At 33.4% G+C, this 20,958-nt stretch overlaps 1 long non-coding RNA gene across 1 annotated transcript; it reads left to right on the forward strand.

Annotated features, from left to right (window-relative positions):
* The first annotated feature begins 5,864 nt into the window (after positions 1 to 5,864).
* LOC129265167 (uncharacterized) lies at positions 5,865 to 20,669 on the forward strand. Its single transcript, XR_008584921.2, has 3 exons — positions 5,865 to 6,111; positions 10,375 to 10,566; positions 16,771 to 20,669. It is a non-coding gene; the product is annotated as an uncharacterized LOC129265167 (long non-coding RNA).
* The last annotated feature ends 289 nt before the right edge of the window (positions 20,670 to 20,958 follow it).

Consider the following 20,958-nt stretch of genomic DNA (forward strand, 5'->3'; position numbering starts at 1 on the left):
CGCGGCCCCTGAAATGGGTGTGCAAATAAGGGAGTTAGTGATACCACACACAACTATGAAATCTACTACTGAACTTTTAATTCCTCTAATTATTTCAATAAACTTGCCAATTAGGATGGGCTTAATCATTTAGTAGCGTATATAGTATGGTTACATGTAGAGAAGTGAAGGCAATATTTCCAGCAATCCCACAAAGTATAACCAAAGTATAACGAACGCTGCTTTCGTTTCAAGTGATAATGCCACCATCTATTCTCCATTTTCCATTCTCTCGTCGGTGTTAGAACTTTGATATTTGTCATCATAATCACGTAGATGCTTTCCATGCTCATCATCAGGGTGGAGGACAATAGATCCATTCTGTTTGGGTCCTGGATCTGTCGTTGATACTGTCTGCGATTTTCGAAGGAACGCACGTTCAACCCATCTTGGTATGTCTCTATCGTTACCAACGTTGTACATCCTCAGGACAATTATTGCCACCTCCCTTCCCTGTCCCTGGCATTTCTCCATTACTTAATCACTAAGAAAACGAATATTATTACTAATAACACTAACAGTACATGCTTATGAAAATGGAAAGTTGCGGATGTGACATCGTCAGCCCACCTAATGAATATTCATAACGATGTGCATATCACATTACGAATAACTTCGTTCGGCATTTCGCTGGGTGCAACATACGTTGTAATTATTTTCAGACCGGAATACCCTTTTTTAATGTTTCCATTTAATTTTATCATCCGTGTCATCCCTCTATGTCTAGAAATACGTCAAGTAGATTTAGTGACTTGCATGGAGAATGCAGACATTAGTTGATTACCTTGAACCTTGAAGGAATAATCCCTTAAGCAGCTCTTCCAAGCTAAACCTGGGGCTAAACAATAGGTTAACAAAATATAATTTCCCAGTTCTTTTCGGTAGGCACTTATGATCCAAGTTTGAAAGGAGACTCGTAAAATGACGTCACTCTCGCCGATGAATATTCATTAGATCGTGGTCGTGCGTGTTCAATACACACTGCGTGCAGGGATGCAGATAGTTATATGCGAGGAACTTTGGCTCCAGAGACAAGTTGTCAAATAACGTGTGTGTGTGTGCGTGTGTGTACCATCGGCTGGTAGTATTCCATGCTGTCTAAGACTTCAAACGCGTCGGAGAGAGTGCATGGCAATTCGGTAAAACGAAGTTTCCGATATAAAGAGATAATAAAATAACACTATGTACAGTACGTTGAGAGGCAAATGTCAGATCAGGGGAGGCAGGAGTACAATCAGGTTTTTTTTTAAAGGGAAGAATAGTGTAGAATAAAAGGTATTATATATATAGCCAAATGATCTAGGTGAGGGAAGTGAACAATGATGTTTTTTAAAAAAAGAATGAATATATACCTTACCTGAATATTATGGTGAAGCCAATTTAAAAGGAGGTGAGACAAGTTTCAATGGAGGTTTAAAAAAATAATAAACTGCATGTATTATGGTGAAGCCAATTTAAAAGGAGGTGAGGCAAGTTTCAATGGAGGTTTAAAAAAAAAAAACTATACTAAGAATTATGGTGAAGCCAATTTAAAAGGAGGTGAGGCAAGTTTCAATGGAGGTTTTTAAAAAGAATAAACTGTACTACAAATTATGGTGAAGCCAATTTAAAAGGAGGTGAGGCAAGTTTCAATTGAGGTTTTTAAAAAGAATAAACTGTACTACAAATTTAAAAGGAGGCGAGGCAAGTTTCAATGGAGGTTTTTAAAAAAGAATAAACTGTACTACAAATTATGGTGAAGCCAATTCAAAAGGAGGTGAGGCAAGTTTCAATGGAGGTTTTAAAAAAAGAATAAACTGTACTACAAATTATGGTGAAGCCAATTCAAAAGGAGGTGAGGCAAGTTTCAATGGAGGTTTAAAAAAATAAACTGTATTATGGTGAAGCCAATTTAAAAGGAGGTGAGGCAAGTTTCAATTGAGGTTTTTAAAAAGAATAAACTGTATTATGGTGAAGCCAGTTTAAAAGGAGGTGAGGCAAGTTTCAATGGAGGTTTTTAAAAAGAATAAACTGTACTACAAATTTAAAAGGAGGCGACGCAAGTTTCATTAGAGGTTTTTAAAAAGAATAAACTGTACTACAAATTATGGTGAAGCCAATTTAAAAGGAGGTGAGGCAAGTTTTAATGGAGGTTTTTAAAAAGAATAAACTGTACTAAGAATTGTGGTGAAGCCAATTTAAAAGGAGGTGAGGCGCAAGTTTCAATGGAGGTTTTTAAAAAGAATAAACTGTATATGGTGAAGCCAATTTAAAAGGAGGTGAGGCAAGTTTCAATGGAGGTTTTTAAAAAGAAAAAACTGTACTACAAATTATGGTGAAGCCAATTTAAAAGGAGGTGAGGCAAGTTTCAATGGAAGTTTTTAAAAAAGAATAAACTGTACTACAAATTATGGTGAAGCCAATTTAAAAGGAGGTGAGGCAATTAAGTTTCAATGGAGGTTTTTAAAAAGAATAAAATGTACTACAAATTATGGTGAAGCCAATTTAAAAGGAGGTGAGGCAAGTTTTAATGGAGGTTTTTAAAAAGAATAAACTGTATTATGGTGAAGCCAATTTAAAAGGAGGTGAGGCAAGTTTCAATGGAGGTTTTTAAAAAGAATAAACTGTATATGGTGAAGCCAATTTAAAAGGAGGTGAGGCAAGTTTCAATGGAGGTTTTTAAAAAGAATAAACTGTATTACAAATTATGGTGAAGCCAATTTAAAAGGAGGTGAGGCAATTAGTTAATGGAGGTTTTTAAAAAGAATAAACTGTATTACAAGTTATGGTGAAGGCAATTTGAGAGGAGGTAAGGCATGTCTACAATGATTTTTTTTAAAGAATGATAAGTGTAGAATAATTCAAATGATGAAGCCATCTTGAGAGGTGCATGAGGCAAGTCTACAATGAGGTTTCTAAAAACAATGAATAGTGAAGAAAAAGATCGCAATTGCTTTTAATAATCCACAAAATTGTGTAGTTATTTATTTCATGCAAATTGCTATTAATTGATTATGCTCATTTGTGCATAATTAGTATACTATACCTATTCCTCTAACTCCCTAAATAAAGCTCCAAATGTTCTAATTTTTGGTTTAGAAACTCTTTGTGGTGTTCTTCGATAAATGTATTTCTTGTGTTTTTACCTTTGTATTGCATTGTTTTTTTTTCAACGATGCTCGGACTCTCGTAACAGCATAAAATAAATCAGTTTAGTTCAACAAAACTAAAAACAATTAGGCATTCATGAATTTTGGTTGAAAACGCATATTCCATTGACGTGGTACACAAATATCACAATTTTGAGCCATTTTTGTCTGATATGCACTTACAAATTGTTTTGTAATTTTCAGAACCCAGTACCCAGGCTTCGCAAAACTGGTCTCAAAACATGCAAAAGACTTTTTTTTTAAATCGCAGAGCTCAGAGCCCCCCCCCCCCCCCCCCCTGCGTAAATAGGTTAAGTTTGCATTAATTTTGAACTTTTCCATTCCCAAATACGTAATATCCCCTCCCCAAAAATGCAATTGTCACTGAAATGGAATATACATAATATATTTTTTAATAAGCCATGTTTTGCAAAATAATCATCATGTCATCCTTTGTCAACAAGAAATCTGTACATGTCCTCTGGAAGAAAATAATACCTCGGCCGCCTATTAAATTCTAAGTTTTGATTTTGTAAGTATTTTACTTAGCAATTTGGCTGGCTTATCAAAATGCTTAAACTTGTATGCAGATCAGATCTCAGAATTTACCTTATCCAAATTGAACTAAATACTAATACCCATTGTGATGTTATAAATTTTGAGCCAAATAGTGCCAAATGTGTGAATGTATTTCTGTGCGTATCATTTTTGTATATGTAGACTTAAGTCTAGTAGATGGCTGACTTACATTTAAGCAAAATATTTAGCCAAAAAAAAATGCAATTGAATACCAAAGATGGATAAGTATTTTACTTTTGCAAAATACTGAGTAAAATATACTTGAAATTGTGGCTTTAAGAGTAGCATTGAATACCGGCCCTGTTCCTCATCATCATTATCATCCCACTAATTGACTGAACCATATAGTATTAAACAAAGCTAATTTCCACATGTTCAGGGAGGAATTAATCGTTGTATCACTTGACATTAAGGAGAAACTTAGAATATTTCATATTTCCTATAATAAAATACAAAAGAAATAGTGAGAGGATGACGTCATCAGTCTCCTCAGGTGCATACAGACCAGGATGTGCATATAACTGTTTTTTTTAATTAAGCAAAACTTTAAAATGTCATAACTTTGAATTATATTCTACACTTATCATTCTTTAAAAAAAATCATTATAGACATGCCTCACCTCCTCTCAAATTGCCTTCACCATAACTTGTAATACAGTTTATTCTTTTAAAAAACCTCCATTAACTAATTGCCTCACCTCCTTTTAAATTGGCTTCACCATAATTTATAATACAGTTTATTCTTTTTAAAAACCTCCATTGAAACTTGCCTCACCTCCTTTTAAATTGGCTTCACCATAATTTGTAGTACAGTTTATTCTTTTTAAAAACCTCCATTGAAACTTGCCTCGCCTCCTTTTAAATTTGTAGTACAGTTTATTCTTTTTAAAAACCTCCATTGACACTTGCGTCGCCTCATTTTAAATTTGTAGTATACCCAGTTGTTGTGTGTCCGGACAGGTTGTGTGTCCGGACGATCAATTTTAGAAAGTCATTTGGAAAAATTTACAAGCGAAGTTTCATCAATGTTTAGTGCAAAATGTAAGGAAATATTATGATAGAGAACAAAATGGAAGATGATTACAACTATTGAATTCATATTTTTAGTGTAATCCAAAGACAAAAAAGAAGGCTTCAAAAATATAAAGTGTCCGGACACCCGACCCCCCATCCTACAGTTTATTCTTTTTTTAAAACCTCCATTCAAACTTGCCTCACCTCCTTTTAAACTGGCTTCACCATAATACAGTTTATTCTTTTTAAAAACCTCCATTAAAACTTGCCTCACCTCCTTTCAAATTGGCTTCACCATAATTAATAGTACAGTTTATTCTTTTTAAAAACCTCCATTGAAACTTAATTGCCTCACCTCCTTTTAAATTGGCTTCACCATAATTCTTAGTATAGTTTATTTTTTTTTTAAACCTCCATTGAATCTTGCCTCACCTCCTTTTAAATTGGCTTCACCATAATACAGTTTATTATTTTGTGAAACCTCCATTGAAACTTGTCTCACCTCCTTTTAAATTGGCTTCACCATAATATTCAGGTAAGGTATATTCATTCTTTTTTTAAAAACATCATTGTTCACTTCCCTCACCTATAGATCATTTGGCTATATAATACCTTTTATTTTACACTATTCTTCCCTTTAAAAAAAAACCTGATTGTACTCCTGCCTCCCCTGATCTGACATTTGCCTCTCAACGTACTGTACATAGTGTTATTTTATTATCTCTTTATATCGGAAACTTCGTTTTACCGAATTGCCATGCACTCTCTCCGACGCGTTTGAAGTCTTAGACAGCATGGAATACTACCAGCCGATGGTACACACACGCACACACACACACGTTATTTGACAACTTGTCTCTGGAGCCAAAGTTCCTCGCATATAACTATCTGCATGCCTGCACGCAGTGTGTATTGAACACGCACGACCACGATCTAATGAATATTCATCGGCGAGAGTGACGTCATTTTACGAGTCTCCTTTCAAACTTGGATCATAAGTGCCTACCGTTCTTTTCTCCGGGTCCTTTCTGTGTTTTTTTTTTTCTTCTTCAATCATCATGCTCATGGTGAAAGTACTTAGCCGGCCAGTGCCGTATATAGATAGAGAGAGCGCCATCTATCTAAAAGTAAACACGTCGTCAGCTTTGATCAGCTAGCTAATCTATTCAGCGATTAACTTTTGATCTGCTCTGTGACTTTCATTGCTATGGTTTTGGAATTGGAATACCTCGAAATTGTGCCTAACAAAGCGAAGTGATTATTTTTTTTACATAGTTTACACATTTTACACACTTGCACTGAACCAAGTGACATTTATAATCAGGTTCAACAGTTTATTCAGCTGTAACGTGTAAGTATCAATCCATTTCGGACAGTACGGTACCTTTGGCTTTGCCTGGCCAGGGTAAGATCTAGTCCCATACACAATGATTGTTGTTACGCTTATTTATTTTAGGTCTAACCTTTCAGTTTATAATTAGGTTCACCCATCAGCCCATGGGTGCATTACTGCCGCTGTGTACAGGAAAATTGAAAGCACGGCGCAAGCAAAATTGCAACAAATTCCCGCGAATTTCACACAAAAAAATTGTAAAACTAAAAGTAAGTAGGCTACTAAGAATCTTTCCGAACGATGTGAAGTCAATTCTCCCTAATTATGATGAATATCCCTCAAATAGCGTCATTTAAGCGTTGATTTTTCTTCTCGTTGACAAAATACTGACCCTGCTTCCATCTCCCAAATTTTTCGTCTAATGAGCTAAAGAGGGCGCGGGCGCGCGGTTTATCTTCATATCGAAGACACTACACAAGGGAAAGACTAAGCACAAAAACTATTTTACACGTAGATCGATGCAAAGGCAAAGCGTTACGCGAAGTCTGCAAAGCCAAAGTGTCCAATCCTTTTACTCTAAAGACTGGTGGAATGTTAATTGAAAAACGAATGGTTACACTTGTGGGGCTTCGTTCAAGGTACGTAGAATTTTCTATATTTTTTTTTTAATTTGTCATCGCTTTGAATATTTTTCAAAAAGTATTATCGTCAGCAAAAATAATATAAAAAGTATGGTTTTTAAAGTTTTTATTGGTGTCTCTATTTTATCAAACAATCATTGGAATTGCGCAAACAATGAATTATATAATCTAGTTTAAAAATACAGACAAGGTGAATTAAGGACGTTCCACAGTTAAAGTTAAATCCATGTCATTTTCACCAAACTTTGCACATAGATACTTTAGAACCTTAATATTCGAAATATGCGAAAATTAACATAGGTCCATGTGCTTGATTTTTTGCTATAGAGCTTCAAAGTTTACTCAAATTGATGTTCTTAAGAATTGCGCATTCAAAAGAATTTGGCATTTTTAGACCGCCCAAGATTACTACAATGAGTTTAAAAACCTCCATTACTCAGTCAAAATACATGAAAAAGTCATCAAATTTCGCAAGAGAGTTAATAATTGTATCGTTAGAATGGAGAATCTGTTATTAGTGCTATTTGTTTGCAATTCTAAGTTTAACAGCACTGTCAATTCTTAAAAATGGCGTAAAAGATAACAAAATTCCAATCTAAAAAATGTAAAATTTCAGTAACAAACTACAAACGTACAATAAATGCTGCACTTTATTCAAAATCCATGTCATTTTCACCAAAATTTGCAGAGTTGTAGAGGAAGGTATACCTAAGAGGTACAAACATTAAAAAATAGGGGTTCATGTGCTTGTTTTTAAACTATCAGCATTTTTATTAGAGCAAATGTGCTTTTTAAAACACCAAAAATGGGGCGAATGCTTAGTATCTATGTGAAGAAAAAATCAAAACCACTCTACCATTTATTCAAACTCGGGGCAATATTCGTGATTCTTGGCAGCACTGCAGAGTAAAGTATTTTGAAATTGTTGAGAATATTTTTTTGAATGGTCCATGGAATAATTCAATTTTTTAGCTTCATGAAATAACGCATCGGATCTGCAGTTAAAGTGCAGAAGATGAGAAAAATCAGCTCATACCCGCAGCTAATTAATCACCTGTTAATCCATTGTGACGTCAGCGCGCAGAGTGTAAACTATGCGCAGATCATAATGCGCACAAATATAACTGTGGAACGTCCTTAAGGTTGTGAATTGTATTAGCACCACCAACGACCTTTTATTTCCGTCGAAGAGATGTGCGAAGCAACTTTCCAGGCCGAGGTAAGCGATTTTGCTCTTATTTTATATGCTTTTTACATTAAAAAATTTGTAAAATTGAAAATTGAACGCTTTTCACCAGAAAAAGCCCTGGTGAGTAGCGGAATAAGTTTCCGCTAACATTATTCGCGTTTTGAAGCGATGTTAACCGACAATTCTAAAATCCATAGCGTAAACACGTACGTGGTGCCAGGTTTGTATAGCATACTAACCTCGCAATTCGTGTGAATGAATTAGGTTAGTATTTTTAAGTGAGTCTATTATATAAAACCCCATGGTGGTAATAATTTTGAGGACTCGATTCGTGTCTTTTCTTATTTTCTTTTAACTGAGGAATAGGATTTTCAAATAATGTATTGTAGGCTTTTCAGTTTTTTACTTACATGCTTGACTTGAGGCCGTTCTCATTAAAGATGAATGAAACCTTTGGAACAAGTAGGCTTGTATCAAAACTCAAAGAATAAAAACAAAGAAAGTTTGAGAAAAATCGGACCAATAATGAGAAAGTTATGAGCATTTGAATATTGCAATCACTAATGCCATGGAGATCCTCACATTGGCAATGTGACAAGGATGTGTGATGTCACATATGAACAACTTTCCCTTTGATGGACTGTAAAATACCCCCAAAATGTTTCTTCTTGCTTTTTCTTAAGGTGATACAAACTCTTTATCCATGATGTAGCCTATTCTTTAAAAATCTTTATTACATGCCCTCCTATAGAAAGAACACATGATACACGTATACTGATAGATGTGATAAAAGAAGCAGTTTAAGTGAAATATATACTAAAGTGATAGGGAGAGTTGTTCACAAGTGACATCACACATCTTTGTCGCATTGCCAATTTGAGGATCTCCATAGCATTATTGATCGCAATGTTCAAATGCTCATAACTTTCTCATTATTTGTCCGATTTTGCTCAAACTTTCGTTGATCTGTTTCTTTGATTTTTCTGTTTTCACACAAGCTATCTTATTCCAAAGGTTTCATTCTCCTTTAACATTTTGGCTTTCTAAAACTAGTTTACTGGAAACCGATTCAGGAAACCAGCTTGGAAGATCGCTTTGCTAGCATTCCCATTTGATCACACGAAAGTGGTTTTCAAAATCATTGAACGTAAAGCGATCTTGTTGCTATGGAAACACTCTCAGTGGGGTGACGCAGTTCACGCGAATTTCAAAACCGCAGCAATTCTACACCTGTCGTGTGGAGTAGCGCGCTCAATATGTGCGAAGATCGCTTCCCGAAGAACAGTTGTGTCTACACGCTAAAACCAGTTTAACAAGGCAAAGCGATCTTGAAAACTACATCGCGAGGTGGTTTCCTGAACCGGTTTGGAAGATCGCTTCCAGGCCAAGAACGCTTCGACCATTCTCACTACACATTAAACTAGTTTCCAGTAAACTAGTTTCAGGAAGGTAGTGAGAATGGTATCTTTGTGGCTTACTTGGTAGTAAACTCTAAGACCAAGTTCCTCATATGTCATGATTGAAGTACAACAAACACTGTTAACTCACTGTCTTCCACTCTTCTAGGATGCATCAGGACTTCAATTACATGGATAAAAGCTGCCAGAGTAGTAAGACTTTCAAGCACCATTGTACCAAATCCATAGAATGATAGATATTTAATTTAAAAAATTACCTAATTTGTGATATCCAATCTGCAGATCTAATTTCACCCCAAAAAAGTTCACATTTTGCTCAAACCAAAAAATAATAAAATCACTAAAAACATGATAAAAATTATAATTTAAAAAGTTATGAAATTACCCCGATGATAAGCCTTTTCTTCATCATTCTGTGCATTTGTGTGTTACTGCTGACTTTCTACAAACGCACCACTCTGTAGATGCGTGTCGTTGCCTATGAGGTCAATAGTGTTATGTTTTGACCTCGTTTGCTACCAATCTTTCTCTTAGACTGTACAACAAGGTCAAAACAAAGTATTATTGACCTGTGTCTTAGCATACCTCACCGCTGTAGGAGGAGGAGGAGGAAGAGAAGAAGTAGAAGAAGAAGAAGGAGGAGGAGGAAGAGAAGGAGGAGGGAGGAAAAGAAGAAGGGGGAGGGAAGAGGAGATACTTTTTTATCCTGTAAAGTTACAACCTGTTAGATTCTAGGGCCTGTTTTTCATATTTCCCTGCCTGTGGCCTGTGTAAAAAAATATAACTTGCAGATTTGACAATAAGGAAGTTCTTCAATGTACGTAAGAACAATGATGATTCTACATGTTCATGGAGGAATCACATTTTGTTTCACTTTATATTCATAATAAAATTAATGAACACTTCATTTTGAATACATGCAAAAGAAATCAGTTCTCTTATTTACTTACTTACATCAAGGAGAAGCTCCTTGCTTACATGCAATCATAACTCTTTGTAAGATGAGTCCCATTGTTTTGTATCTCCTATGCAGTAAGATGGGTAATTGCTTATCAGGTGGAGAGCCTACACACAGAAGGAGTGGTGGTGGTGGGAATGGAGGTGCGAAACAAACTAAGATTCGTACACACATGCTCTTTCCGCCAAAGACATCTTCTGGTGCCAGTCCAAGATCATCACCACAGTCGCCAAGGAAACTCTGATGATGTTCTAGCAAAATTTAAAGGTAAGAATCTATTTTCTTTGTAGATTTTTGAAAGATTCTGATATTGAAATAGGCAATGATGCTTGATTAAAGACCAAGTCCACCTCAATAAAAAGTGGATTTGAATTGAATAAAAAATGAGAAAAATCAAACAAGCATCATGCTGGAAATTACATCAAAATTGAATCTGAAAAAAATAAGAAAGTCAAAACATTTAAAGTTTTTTCTAATTTTCACAAAACAATTATGATTATGCTCATCATGGTTAGTATGCAGGGGAACCAAAGACATACATGTAATACACTCAGTATTTTGGGGTATTTTTAGCTCATCCGGCCCGAAGGGCCAGATGAGCTTGTGCCGTGGCGTGGCGTTCGTCGTCTGTCGTCCGTCCACAATTTCAAAATGCTTCTTCTTCGCCATTTCAAGTCCGATTTCAATTCTGTTTGCTTTATATGATAGCACTAGGTGGGGGATTCAAAACTTCTACACAGAATTTTGAAATTCATTAAATATGCTAATTTATGCGCATTTTTCAAAGTTCACAAAAAATGCTTCTTCTTTATTTATTGACCGATTTTGATTTTTTTGCTTCCATCTGGTAGAGCTTTATGAGGTTCAACAAACTTCTACACAGAATTTTAAAATTTTGACTAGAACAATTTTTATGCTAATGTATGCAAAATTAATTTATGCATATTTTTAAAAATTCACATAAAATGCTTCTTCTTTATTCGTTGACCAATTTTGATTTTTTTTTCTTCCATCTGGTAGAGCTTCATGAGGTTCACCTAACTTCTACACAGAATTTTAAATTTGGAGTAGAAAATTATTTATGCTAATTTATGCAAAATTCATAAGTCACAGAAAATGCCTCTTCTTTATTTGTTGACTGAATTTCAAAATGCTTCTTCTTCGTCATTTCAAGTCTGATTTCAATTCTGTTTGCTTTATATGATAGCATTAGGTGGGGATTCAAAATTTCTTCACAGAATTTTGAAACTCACTAAATATGCTAATTTATGCATATTTTTAAAAATTCACTTAAAATGCTTCTTCTTTAATTGTTAACCGATTTTGATTTTTTTCTTCCATCTGGTAGAACTTCATGAGGTTTACCAAACTTCTACACAGAATTTTGACATTTTCAGTAGAAAATTATTTATGCTAATATATGCGAAATGTATTCATAAATCACAGAAAATGCCTCTTCTTCTTTATTTGTTGACCGATTTTGATTTTTTTTCTTCCATCTGGTAGAGCTGCATGAGGTTCACCAAACTTGTACACAAAATTTTGAAATTTTTATTAGAAAATTATTTATGCTAATTTATGCAAAGTTTATTCATAAATCACAAAAACCGTTTTTTCTTCATTTATTGATCAATTTCAATTTTGTTTGCTTTATTTCATAGCTCGAGGTGGAGATACAAAATTTCAACACAGAATTTTGAAACTCTCAACACAGAATTTTGAAACTCATTAAATATGCTAATTTATTCATATATTTTCAAAACTCACAAAAAATACTAATTTATTTCTTTTTGATTTTTATTATTTTTGTTTCATCTGGTAGAACTTCATGAGGTTTACCAAACTCCTACACAGAATTTTGAAATTTTCAGTACAAAATTATTTATGCTAATATATGCGAAATGTATTCATAAATCACAGAAAATGCCTCTTCTTCTTTAATTGTTAACCGTTTTTTTTTTTTTTTCTTCCATCTGGTAGAACTTCATGAGGTTTACCAAACTTCTACACAGAATTTTGAAATTTTCAGTAGAAAATTATTTATGCTAATATATGCAAAATGTATTCATAAATCACAGAAAATGCCTCTTCTTCTTTATTTGTTGACCGATTTTGATTTTTTTTTCTTCCATCTGGTAGAGCTGCATGAGGTTCACCAAACTTGTACACAAAATTTTGAAATTTTTTCTAGAAAATTATTTATGCTAATTTATGCAAAGTTTATTCATAAATCACAAAAAACGTTTTTTCTTCATTTGTTGATCAATTTCAATTTTGTTTGCTTTATATGATAGCTCAAGGTGGTGATACAAAATTTCAACACAGAATTTTGAAACTCATTAAATATGCTAATTTATTCATATATTTTCAAAACTCACAAAAAATACTGATTTATTTCTTTTTGATTTTGATTATTTTTGTTTCATCTGAGAGCTACATGAGGTTCACCAAGGTTCTACACAGAGTTTAGAAATTTTGACTAGAAATTTTTTTATGCTTAATTTATATAAAATTTATTCATAGATAAAAACAAATGCTTCTATGTCATTTCTTCATCAATTTCAATTCTATTTCCTCAATTTATGTCACCAATGTAATTCACTATGTACAGTGTCAACTGGGCTGAAATTAAAATTGTGTTAAATTTCGTTGCCAGATGCCGGATGAGCTCCACATCATTGATGTGCTAGTTGTATTTGCAAAAATAAGGTTTTTTCTCTCCTGATTATACTTTGAAACAAAGTTTGATTCGTCCATGAACACATAGAATTGCCACTTTTATCTTGCCTGCATAGCAGAGCGAGACTGTAGGCGCCGCTTTTCCTGCGGCGGCGTTGTCAACATTGAAATCTTAACCAAGGTTAAGTTTTTGAAATGTCATTGTAACTTAAAAATTAAATGGACCTAGTTCATGAAACTTGGACATAAGGGTTATCAAGTATAACTGAACACTCTGCCTGACTTTCAGGTCACATGGTCAATGTACATGTAAAAGGTCATATAGGGTCAATGAACTTAGACCATGTTGGGGGAATCAATATCAAAATTTCATCCAAGGTTAAAGAGAAATTCCAGTATTTGCAGTAAACACTGATTTCATGAGAAAGTCTGTAAAACAAGGCTTAATTGTCAGTATATCATCGAGGATCTATATCTGGTACAGTTACATAAACTGAACTTTGTGAAATCTTGAAATCTACGCTGAAAAATGTTCACACTGAAGATCACCAACACAGATAGGCACACGTGGGACAGTGTATTATTATTGCTAAAATAAAGACCCGACGGAAGTGACCGAATCCGCGCTTATTTTGCTTATTTCTCAGCAATTACACAATTTCTTCCAGAATCCTTTGGCACATATTTTTTATTCATACAAACAGACACTTAGGTGGTCATTATATTAGATTCTGTAAAAAGTCATTTTTAGATCGTTACCAAAACTGGAATTTATCTTTAAGTTTTTGAAATGTTGTCATAACGTATATGGACCTAGTTCATGAAACTTAGACATAAGGGTAATGGTTTATCACTGAAGATCAAGGTCACATGACCAAGGTCAAAGGTCACTTCGGGTCAACAAACTTTGGCCATGTTGGGGTATTTGTGGAATTGTCATAACTTTCAACTTTTATGGATCAAGTTCAAGGAAACTTGGACATACATGTAAGAGCAATCAAGTATCCCTGAACATCCTGTGTGAGATTCAGGTCACATGACCAAGGTCAAAGGTCATTTAGGGTCAACAAACTTTGGTAATGTTGGAGGTATTTGTGGAATTGTCATAACTTTTAAAGTTTATGGACCAACATGTAGTTCATGAAACTTGGACATAAGAGCAATCAAGTATCCCTGAACATCCTGTGTGAGATTCAGGTCACATGACCAAGGCCAAAGGTCATTTAGGGTCAACAAACTTTGTTGGAGATATTTGTGGAATTGTCATAACTTTTAAAGTTTATGGACCAACATGTAGTTCATGAAACTTGGACATAAGACTTAAAGGGATGGTCCGGGCTGAAAATATTCATATCTTAATACATAGAGTAGAATTCACTGAGCAAAATGCTGAAAATTTCATCAAAATCGGATAACAAATAATTAAGTTATTGAAGTTTAAAGTTTAGCAATATTTTGTGAAAACAGTCGTCATGATATTCATTAGATGGGCTGATGATGTCACATCTCCACTTTCCGTTTTCTTATGTTATTACATAAAATCATATTTTTTTCATTATTTCATACTTGTGTGAATAATATGTCTCTTTTATAATGAAATAAGTTGCAGCAATAAATATCTAATGCACTAAATCAATTGTCAATTCAATTTTTCTAGTTCTTGGAGGAAAAAATTTGAATAAACCTAATTTCATATAATAAAATACAAAAGAACAAGTGGAGATGTGACATCATCAGCCCACCTAATGAGTATTCATGACGACTGTTTTCACAAAATATTGCTGAACTTTAAAATTCAATAACTTTGTTATTTGTTATCCGATTTTGATGAAATTTTCGGCATTTTGCTCAGTGAATTCTACTCTATTTGTTAAGCTATAAATACTTTCAGCCCGGACCATCCCTTTAAGAGCAACCATGTATCCCTAAATATCCTGAGCATGTTCAGGTCACATGACCAAGATCAAAGGTCATTTAAGGTCAATGAACTTTGGCCGTGTTTGGGGTATGTATTTGTTAAATTGGCATCACAACTTCAAAAATGAATGGGTCTGCATGTAGTTCATGAATCATAGACGTAAGATAAATCAGGTATGAATGATTGTTTTGCACATGTCTTACATGTAGGTCACATTATCATGGTCAAAAGTCATTTTGGGTCAATGGACCTAGTATTTTATTATCATTATTATGTTTCGTTTTGTGAATAAATATTTATGAATAATTATTAAATAGCTGTTTTCAAAGTCAGCACTGCTGCTAAATGTATATCGAATCACGTAATGCCAGACGTGTTCCATTTGTTGTATTGGGATTTAGTGAAGAGCCTCCATATTGAAATACTGAAATATTGGAAAATTCATATGAAAATTGAAATTATAAAAAAATAGTGACTAATGTGACATAGCCATGTAAGAGTCATATTACACCAGACATATTAGGGGTAAAGAATATTAAGCCCTTGCTTACTATCTAATCCTCATTTTGCATTGGAGTATTCATTGAGATAGTTTGGGTGTAGGCCTATAGGTGAAGACTAATATATAGAAATAGTGGTGCTGATCCGATATTAGGAAATTGATGGAAAGAGGAGAAGATGAAGAGGAAGACAATTCACGAATGATTAGATCAGTTCATTCACTTGTTACTGGATAAGTATGAAAAGACAGATCTATATATACGAAACACTTCTCCAGAGTCCATTGTTCTATTGTTGATCAAAGATATCTGACACAGCTACATGTACATGAACAGTACACTCCCCCCCCCCCCCCATCCTTGATCAAAGATATCTGACACAGCTACATGTACATGAACAGTACACTCATCCTTCTTCACATTTCATTTATAGGACAGGAAGAATGACTCTATTTTGTACCACATGAATTGATTTTCCTTACGTTCAGCTATGATTTCAATTCTTTTAATGGATTACCTGAAAATTTCTATCTTGATTTATATCCAACTTTTAGTATAGTCAAGGAGTCGGCCATTATTTAAATTATTTGTATGACTGATTCCCTTTCATTTTGTGACTATTCTATTTGTTGTTCATGCTACATGTATTCCAATTAAAGATGATCCAATATGCCACTACCAGTACTAATGTCTATATTGTGTTGTATTTTTTTTCATGGAAAAATATACTGGCACTGAATATATGCTACATTTAAGACTTAGTTGATAAATAGTTTTTAGATTCTTTGATGGTGTCAGGCTTAATATTAGTTTTGCTCTGTAGACATGGGAATATAAAAGATGAACTTAATTGAGCTTTATCTAGTCAATTTAGGTTTATCAATGAGATTCATTTATTTCATTGTGAGTGATTTCCAATGGTTATGGAATCATAAATGTATGTACCCTGTATGATTTATAAAGAAAGGCAAGGCTTTAATTAATTCAATGAAATTTAATGCAAGGTCATACACATAAAGATGATGAAAAATGAAATACTAATGTGAGATATATGAGGGTACTGATCAGGCATTTACATATTTTTAAGACTATGGATACTACACATTAAATAAAGTTGGGTAGGAAGGATGGTATTATGGTGCTGATTTAGGTTTTTTTAGGGAAAGATGCAGCAAATCTTTGACCTTTCATTTATACTTGAATTTTTCTTTCTCTGAATATTGTAAACAAAAACGAATAAAGTAACCTGATACAATAAAATCATATATTTCCGTTTGAGGACAAGAGCACTGACAATTATCACTTTAACTGTGTCAAAGTCAAAATAATATAAACAAAATTCATTTGTATTTGCTGCTTGCTTTCATCATACAGATCTAAGCTTGCTACATGTAGCTATATGCTTCTACAGCTACTGTAGGATACATTGGATAGAAGCAAATTTACCAATTACTTCATCTGAAGAATGAAAGAGGAAAATTCAATGTGGTAAGTCTGTAGCTCATTGACAACAAGCAGTGGAAATGTGTCATCACCATGGCAACAAGAATTGAACAACTCATGCGAATAGTTGACACTCTTGGTCTTCAATTCTGATATTACTCTGTATGTTTGTATTCTTCAGGGAGTCGCTGTGGAGCAACATAAAAGTCATGAACAAAAATACAAGACATAATAATGCATAGATTAAAATACAGTATATTGAAATATGTACATACATATTTGGATGTAAATGTATCCCATTAGTCATTTTGTGTTTTATTGGAATTTAAATGTTATGCAAATAACTTATGATAATTAATCTTAGAAGAGTAGCTTCCAATTGGTTAATTCTGTATTTGTAGTATAATGTGCATAAAAAATGATTTGTTTTGTATATCAGAGCAATAATGAATGGAAACTATGTCCTGTAATTCTCCTTCAAAGCTTTCAATTATAAATAATGATATATATCCTCTGCATAAATAACAAAGTCTGTTCCAATATAGATGAATAATATACCAAATCTCCAGGGGTTTTTTAATGGTGAAGGTTGTTTTCTGAGAGCAGTCAGTGGGATAGCTACGGGTTAGTGAGCATGGTTGTAACTTGAAGCTTGCTTATTTCACAGCTTTGAATACTCCAAACTCTGAGGCAAGAATTCACGAAGGTAGTTTTGAAAACCATCGGTTGAAACCATGGTTTATGCAGATTTCCTGTATAAATTATGCTCAATTTACCATGTATATTGAAAATGTCCAATGGTGGTGCATGCTTTTGTCAAATTGTGCCAGTATTACCATGGTTAAATACGCTATTTTATTCACGAGTCCAATGATTCAAGAGTGGACTAATGAATAAAATAGCGTGGAAAACCACGGCCCAACAGGCGTCACTGTGACGCAAGCGCTCATCAGCATTGGACATTTTTTTATATACACGGTAAATAAGCTTAATTTATACAGGAAATCTGCATAAACCATGGGTTCAACAGATGGTTTTAAAAACCACTTTTGTGAATCCGGGCCTGAAGGTTGTTTACATCAGAGATCAGAGAGTTCAACTTTTTAGCTAATTTCAGCAATTTGGGGTTTTGATTTTCGGCTTTATTTCAGCTGATTTTTAGCTTTCCTCCATATGAAAGTACATGTATGAGAGCTTTTAATTTCAGGTTTTTCCAACACATTTAAGCTTTTTCAGTTCTATTTATTTGTGATTACTCACACCCCTGTTGAATTGAAAAAAGATAGTTACCCTGAATATTTCTTAATCCAAAAACTAAATAAGGCTTATGGCTTATCATTCTGAAGAGTTGACAATCCAAAAATAATAAAGCTTTGTATCTTTAGTTCATTAGTTTATTATTTTGGTACTACATGTAATGTGCCTAATTTTATTTTGTACTTGAACCCTGCAGAATGACAAACCTAATTTTACATGTAGCTGAGTTGTCACATTCACTTTGGATACTGGTTATGAAGGCCAGTGCGTCTAATACCACTCATAAAAGCAGAGAGATTATTAAAAATGGTTTTAAACATACTGATACTGGATATTTTGTATTTCAGGGTTATTTTTAACTCTTCAAAGAAAGAAAGTCACATTCACTTTGGATACTGGTTATGAAGGCCAGTGCGTCTAATACCACTCATAAAAGCAGAGAGATTATTAAAAATGGTTTTAAACATACTGATACTGGATATTTTGTATTTCAGGGTTATTTTTAACTCTTCAAAGAAAGAAATTTAAGAGAAATGCTAGAAAAAATAGATTAAATTTGACTATTTTTAATAATTGTACACAGTTTTGAAAGTTCCCTTTTACATACAAGCTAGGAAAGAAAAATACTAATTTGTAATTGATGTACAGTGTACTATGTTGAATTTTAGGCAATAGGTTGAAAATTTTGTCATTTCTCTTTAATATAACATTTACAAAAAAGGAGATTGATTCCATTGCCATCTCTGTTTGATTTGTTGATTTTCCCTCAATTATATTTATTTGAAAAAATGATATATACATTACATACATGTAGGCATATACAAATTTTTCTTATTTTCAAACTTTGGCTCTCTTGTATTTAGTTCTTTGAATATCTAAACAGACATAAATTTCAACTTCTTGTCAGTTGATGGAAATTATGAGAGAGGAAGAGTGCTTTATCGAAAAAGACAAATTTCCTTTGAAATGACCAAAAAGTGACCATCCATTATTTATGTTCCATTGAAAAGTGTATAAAATATTGGGAAATTGACGGAGAATCATTTGTAACATAGCATATCTTATTCATAAGAGTGTGGAAGTTAGTGGAACTGTGTACAGGTTTATATTCATCATGTAAATTATATATTATCATAATTTACCTTGTCCATAACAAACAATACTTTATTTCTGAGGTATTGTAAAAAATAATTGAATGAAATCCAGTAATTAGATTCATGTATATTTTTCAGGTTGTTTTTGGTTACCTTTGGTTTGTAATTTACCCAACATTCTTAACATTCATGACATATTCTTGGACTTATATGTAATGATTCTGACAATTTGTATTCCTTCTACTACATGTAGTATGAAATTCAATTCATATTTGCGTTAACATTCATTGTGTGTAATAATATGCATACATGTGTGTACAGGAAATAACTACATATGTCATTGTGCCTCATCCAAGTAATTTTCTAATTAGAGGCCTTGATGATGGTTGTTCAGAGCAATAAGGACATTCACTCCATGTTTGAGAGTGGCTAATACCTTTAATGCTGTAAAGGGACATTTTGGATTAATATCCAACCTATTGTTTTCTACTCAATTGATGGTATGTGCATGCCTTGATATGTGAAGAATATTATCCAAAAGGAGCTAAATCCACTTTACTAATATTTATCTTAATTTATCACCTTCATTATACTATCATTGGATGAATATCGCTACAAATTTTGAAATATTATTAAATCAGACGTACCCTTCAAATCCATTAATATATCTTTTCAAAGAAACAGTACAAAACACTTACAAAACCTACTGAAAATCTATAGGCTTACATATCTCTTTTTTAAGAAGAAACAAAAAATGGATTTAATCCCTTTTAGAAACAAATGCTGGAGTATGTGCCCTCACAAAGGTCATGTCCAGCTCATCCATTCTTTTATTAGGAATGCATAGTATTGGGATGAAAGGTTAGCCTAAATATCTCTTGGCCAATTACGTTTACAGTCCACAATGTGGTTTTTTTTTTTTTAGTAACAAAATGTACTAAAAAAATGGAATTTTGTTTAAATGAACAGTTTATCTTTAATCTGAAATATATGAAAGACAATTCTTATTTTGTGTAATCATAATGTCATATTGAGATTTGAGAATGTTTTTCTTCACTCTTTTTGTTGTTATATACCTTTCTTATTTTGATCTCAAAGTGTCAGTTCTTTTGGTTTTTACAAATGTTTTAGGGGAAGGGATTCTTTGTCACATGCAAAAGAGGCACAAATTATTCTGTCTTTACCATTAATTAAAATATGTTTGGGACTATTTTGTTTTTTGTTAAAGGTTAGCTTGTAGACTAGTTATAGTTTTGAAATCATAATTTCAATTCAGACATCTCAAAAAAGGTATTTTCCTTGATGAGCCATATACCAATAAGGGCTTATTTATCATTCTCCGTCTCAATACGCTTGCTTACAGCTCTTTTTCCCTTACATATCTGTTCTTAGTGTTGGGTGTGTCATGTTTATTTAATGAGTATTGTTTCAATTAACTTGAATCAAAATATTGTAGCGGTGACAAAGAAAACTGAAATCAAAACTGAGAAAAGGCGCACAATTCTACAGAAAACAGAGAAAGACATTCCTAAATCCAATGGTGTACTCTGCTGCCATGTTTTAGCCGTAAGACATGAATATATTTCTTTATACGTTTAATCTAGCATGTTTTAGCCGTAAGACATGAATATATTTCTTTATACGTTAAATCTAGCATGTTTTAGCCGTAAGACATGAATATATTTCTTTATACGTTAAATCTAGCATGTTTTAGCCGTAAGACATGAATATATTTCTTTATACGTTAAATCTAGCATGTTTTAGCCGT

This window comes from Lytechinus pictus, chromosome 7 (genome assembly GCF_037042905.1).
Source record: "Lytechinus pictus isolate F3 Inbred chromosome 7, Lp3.0, whole genome shotgun sequence".
In the NCBI taxonomy this organism is placed as follows: Eukaryota; Metazoa; Echinodermata; class Echinoidea; order Temnopleuroida; family Toxopneustidae; genus Lytechinus; species Lytechinus pictus.